We start from the raw sequence: 6,000 nt of genomic DNA on the forward strand, positions 1-6,000 counted from the left end.
CCAATTTTTTTGGTCATTCAAAAAGGGCACTAGAACTTTTAATTTCCGTTTGAATGAGCCCTCTCACAACGTTCTAGGACCACTTGGTCGATACGATCACCACTAGAAAAAAAGAAAAAACAAATAAACACGCACCCGTGATCTTTCTTCTGGCACATTTTGTAGATAGAAGCTTGAAACCTCTACAGTAGGGTTCTTTGATACTCTAAATCTGATGGTGTGATTTTCATTAAGATTCTTTCCCTTTTAGGGGATGTTACCTAAGGGGAACCCTATTGTAGAAGTTTCAAGCTCCCATCTACAAAAACGTGGAATTTTTTATTTTTTGCCAGAAGGCTGATCACGGATGCGTGTTTATTTTATTTTTTTTTCCAGGGGTGATCGTATCGACCCAGTGGTCCAAGAATCTTGCGAGAGGGCTCATTCTAACGGAAAAGAAAATTTCTAGTGCTCTTTTTTAAGTGACCAAAAAATTGGAGGGCAACTAGGCCCCCTCCCACACTAAATGTTTTCCCAAAGTCACCGGATCGAAATTCTGGGATAGCCATTTTATTCAACGTAGTCGACAAACCTTATAACTATGTCTTTGGGGACAACTTACTCCCCCACAGTCCCCGTGAGAGGGGCTACAAGTTACAAACTTTGACCAGTGCTTACATATAGTATTAAATAAAAAAAAATAAGTTTTTTTTAACTGAAAGTAAGGAGCGACATTAAAACTTAAAACGAACAGAAATTACTTCGTATATGAAAGAGGCTGCTTCCTCATCAACGCCCCGCTCTTTACGCTAAAGTTTGGCTCTGTCTCTCAATTCTTATTTTTAAAACAGTAAAAAACTTTAGCGTAAAGAGCGGGGCGTTGATGAGGAAGCAGCCTCTTTCATATACGAAGTAATTTCTGTTCGTTTTAAGTTTTAATGTCGCTCCTTACTTTCAGTTAAACAAAACTTATTTTTTTATTTAATTTCTGAACGTTTTTGAATCAATGCATGTTTTGATTTTGGCTCTCCGCAGAGGAATAATTAAAACGAAATTTGCATTTTTTTTTTTTTTTTTTTTTTTTGGCTAAATGGCTTTCTCATAATTTTGATCGAATGATTTTGAGAAAAAAAGAGCGGGGGAGAAAGCCTAGTTGCCCTCCGATTTTTTGGTTAATTAAAAAGGCAATAGAACTTTTAATTTTTTACGAATATTTTTATTAGTAAAAGATTTACGTAACTTATAAATTAGCTTACATAAAGAACTTTTGTATTCTCATATTTTTATTACATATATGAGGGGGTTCGCCCCCTTGTCAGATCCTCGCTCTTTACACTAAAGCTTAAATTTTGTCCCAATTCATTAAGAATGACCCCAGAATCACAAAAGCCGTAGAATAAATAGTTGAAATTACTAAAAATACTTTAGCGTAAAGAGCGAGGTATTAGGAGGAGGTGAGCCCCTCAAATGGGTAATAATTTCTGTTTGTTTTAAGTTTTAATGCTGTTCCTTACTTCCAGCTGAAAGAACTTTTTCATATTTATTTTTCATTGTTTTTTTTTGTTTTAAATAATGCTAGTAAATCCTGCGCTCCCTTCATGGAGATTTTCTTCCCCCATGACAAATTATCGATGGAAAGTTCCCCCAGCATATCCCCCTCTTCTCAACCCCTCCCCCAACCAAAAAAATCCTCCTGAAAACGCCTGTATACTTCCCAATAGCCATTTCTATATGTAAGCATTGGTCAAAGTTTGTAACTTGTTGCCCCTCCCATGGGGACTGTGGGGGAGTAAGTCGTCCCCAAAGACATAGTTATAAGGTTTTTGACTACGCTGAATAAAATGGCTATCTCAGAATTTTGATCCGTTGACTTTGGTGAAATATTTAGCGTGGGAGGGGGCCTAGGTGCCCTCCAATTTCTTTGGTCACTTAAAAAGGGCACTATAACTTTTCATTTCCGTTAGAATGAGCCCTCTTACAACATTCTAGGACAACTGGGTTGATACGATCACCCCCGGGAAAAAAAAACAAAAAAAAAACAAAAAAAACAAATAAACACGCATCCGTGATCTGCCTTCTGGCAAAAAATACAAAATTCAACATTTTTGTAGATAGGAGCTTGAAACTTCTACAGTGGGGTTCTCTGATACGCTGAATCTGATGGTGTGATTTTCGTTAAGATTCTATGACTTCTAGGGGGCGTTTTCCCCTATTTTCTAAAATAACGCAAATTTTCTCAGGCTCGTAACTTTTGATGGGTAAGACTAGACTTGATGAAACCTATATATTTAAAATCAGCATTGAAATGCGATTTTTTTTATGTAGGTATTGGTATCAAAATTCCATTTTTTAGACTTTTGGTTACTATTGAGCCGGGTCGCTCCTTACTACAGTTCGTTACCACGAACTGTTTGAATGGTTATTTGGAAGTGTACAGATGTTTTCAGGGGGATTTTTCGGTTGGGGGAGGGGTTGAGAAGAGGGGGATATGTTGGGGGAACTTTCCTTGGAGGAATTTGTCATGGGGGAAGAAAATTTCCATGAAGGGAGTGCAGGATTTTCTAGCATTATTTAAAAAAAAAATAATGAAAAAATAAATATGAAAAAGTTTTTTCAACTGAAAGTAAGGAGCAGCATTAAAACTTAAAACGAACAGAAATTATTACGCATATGATGGGCTCACCTCCTCCTAATACCTCGTTCTTTACGCTAAAGTATTTTTAGTAATTTCAACTATTTATTCTAAGGCTTTTGTGATTCAGGGGTCATTCTTAAGAAATTGGGACAAAATTTAAGCTTTAGTGGAAAGAGCGAGGTACTGACGAGGGGGTGAACCCCCTCATATACATAATAAAAACATAAGAATACAGAAGTTCGTTACGTAAGCTAATTTGTTGGTTACGTATATCTTTTACTAATAAAAACATTCGTAAAAAAATTAAAAGTTCTAGTTGCCTTTTAAAGTAACCAAAAAATCGAGGCGCAACTAGGCCTCCTCCTCCGCTCCATTTTTCCTCAAAATAATTCGATCAAAACTATGAGGAAGCCATTTAGCCAAAAAAATAAATATACAAATTTGGTTTTAATTATTCATCTGCGGAGAGCCAAAGTCAAAACATGCATTAATTCAAAAACGTTCAGACATTAAATAAAAAACAAGTTTTTTAACGGAAAGTAAGGAGCGACATTAAAACTTAAAACGAACAGAAATTAATTCGTATATGAAAGGGGCTGCTTCCTCATCAACACTCCGCTTTTTACGCTAAAGTTTTTTACTGTTTTAATGAGTAGACTTAAGAGAAAGATTCAAACTTTAGCGTAAAGAGCGGGGCGTTGATGAGGAAGCAGCCTCTTTCATATACGAAGTAATTTCTGTTCGTTGTAAGTTTTAATGTCGCTCCTTACTTTCCGTTAAAAAAAACTTGTTTTTTTTTATTTAATCAAAAACAGAGACGACAAATAAATAGAAAATCACTATATAATAAACAGCTCTGTCTAGTTGTTATGCAATTTTTTGAAATTAAAAAAAATTGTTCCTTTTTTATGCCAGTTAGATAGACTTTTTGACTAGTTCGAACAATTTCAAAAAAATTCAATCATTGTTGAGGATAGGAGTCATCTAACATGAGTAAGGAGAGGAGGAGCCGGTTGCCTTCCAATCGTTCTTCAGCATCACCTCAGCATACCTCAAAAGTTACAAGTTCATACCCTCAGTCTTCTTGAAGATCTGTGATAAAACATGCCCTCTTTTCCAATGAATAAAAACTTTACATGTTAACAATGGGCGCCTGGCATAACTTACAGCCCTTACTCTGTGGGCTACGGGTTTTTTTCAAACCCTTAGTTATAGTTATTTGACCTTTCAACTATTATAAATAAAGTGGCTATCTCAAAATTTGATTGGGTGCATTTGAGGAAAAGGGCGTGGGAGGGGGGCTGGTTGCCCTCTAATCACCTTTGATTAGGACACTAGAGCTTTCTATGAAGTGCCTATGAAGCTTTCTGGAGAAAAAGAAATATAATAAAAATGCACTGAAGCCTTATAGCTCTTTAATGTAGGTTATACTATAGCATTGCCTCTGATTTTATCGAGCTTGCTACATTAAATAGTTCTGAATGACAAGACTACTTGAATGATTCTAGTTACTTAAGCATACATTGTGGGATATGTGCCCCACTCCCTAAATTTTAAAAAACACCTTTTTTGTATTCCCATATGGAATAAATTGAAAAAATGACAAATATAACTTCACCTATACTTTGGAAACTACATTTTACCACTTCTATATTTTAGTGAATTGACACCTGTTTACCCAAGTATTGTAAGAAGAAAAATTCCCGACAAACCGTATTCTATACGATGAAGCAATTGAATAATAAATTTTAGTGAATCGCTTAATATAAAGACATTCTTTATAAAAAGTTTCTAGAACTTGTTTAACTAGAGAAATTATCACTTTTATAACTTAGGATTCAATCTGAAAAAAAAAAGAAAAAAAACTTTTACTTTTGTTTTGCAACTTACACTAAGCACAACGCCCGAGTCATAACAAGGTCACTCTTTTTAATATATATATATATATATATATATATATAAAAGAAGGCTGAAAAATGTGTTTTTCCTTGATTTTAACGTCCAACTTGCACAGGAGACTTAAAAAATTTAAACGGCAAAAAATAAATTTGAAAAGCTTGAAACGACATTGGTGTGCTCCAAATTGTTATCTACTGACACTTTACCTTTGTATATTTAGCCGGAAACATAAAATTTCGTCATACCACAGCAGCATATTGTATGGACCAGAAACATCCAAGGAGACTAAAAATGCTCATTTTCCCCGGGAAAGGTATTAGTTTTTCAAAGACACTTACTAATTTCCCCAGAATGGCTTAAAGCCCTTGTCAAGTTTCTGTGCAAAACTAAAGCTAAAAACAAACGATATTGATTTCACTTCAATTCTGAACATGTGATCAACAGTCCATATAATCAAAAAGATAATGGGAGGCTATCATCTTTCAAGTCTGTTTTGGGACTAATGCTTCATCACCGAACCACGACAATTCCATTTTTGTTTACGCAGTTCTATAGTTTCGTAGCAACAGGCTAGTCCAAGTGATTACTGCATTACTATTCCTTGAAGTTTCGTCTGTGGTACTCTAAAAAAAGGGGACCCGGATAAGAAGGGGGAAAAAGAAAGGGGCCCGCACCCACATCATGATTGTAAACTGCATCCCTTAGTCGGAAACAAAATGGCACCCATAGTTTTGCTCTAAAAAGTTACACCAACATTAGAAATAAAATTTTAACGATTGTCACGGAAATAGTTCAGGTCAGACAAGTAAGCTGGGATTGTTGTTTGAATCCTCCCCATTCCCCCACCTCAAACGACATCTCTTGATTTTGATGCTTCCTCTTCTTATATATTGTATACTTTATGCGATTTTCCTATTGCTCGTTTTCGATCGAATTTGCATCCCCCCAAAAATTTTACCCCTCAAAATAACTCTTGTGTTCATATCTGATCTAATTTTTACGCAAGGGGCATTTTATCCGTCGCTCAGTCAAAAACATTAATGGATTTCTTAGGATTTACTTAATTTTTCATATAATTAGCATGTTTTGCTTTTTCACTCATCTCCTTTTCATATATGAACCCTTTAAAATAAATTCCCGCCACATATGATTCCCATGCAAATGAACACTTGTGCAACTCAACCCCTCCCCCCGTTTAACTGAACTCTTGTAGAAAAATTGATAAACTGAACGCCTATGAATGTTTACTACAGATAACACTAGATCATTGAACTGAGACCTAAACCTTTGAACACACTTTTGTTTTTTATGCCACATCTTCTGGTTGCAACCCAAAAATAAACTATTGATGTTTTAACGATTAACCGACAATACTGTAAATAAATTTTGCGGCAAAAAGCGTCCTTAGCAAGTTCGTATCGAAGGGAGAGGGATTAGGGGGGTTTGACCCCCTCCCCTCCCCCGCCACCCAAAATGTATGTCCAACT

The 6,000-nt window shown here is 35.6% G+C and overlaps 1 protein-coding gene across 2 annotated transcripts in view; it reads right to left on the reverse strand.

The window, feature by feature from the left end:
* Positions 1–4,927, reverse strand: part of LOC136030473 (dopamine D2-like receptor) — a 310,646-nt gene extending 305,719 nt beyond the window's left edge. The window contains exon 1 of one of the 2 annotated variants that reach the window (XM_065709482.1): positions 4,720–4,927. The gene's annotated coding sequence lies outside the window, so the exon portion shown is untranslated. The remainder of the gene's footprint in view (positions 1–4,719) is intronic. The other variant, XM_065709483.1, reaches the window with a different exon arrangement.
* Between the last annotated feature and the right edge of the window lie 1,073 nt (positions 4,928–6,000).

This window comes from Artemia franciscana, chromosome 8, assembly GCF_032884065.1.
Source record: "Artemia franciscana chromosome 8, ASM3288406v1, whole genome shotgun sequence".
Lineage (NCBI taxonomy): Eukaryota > Metazoa > Arthropoda > Branchiopoda > Anostraca > Artemiidae > Artemia > Artemia franciscana.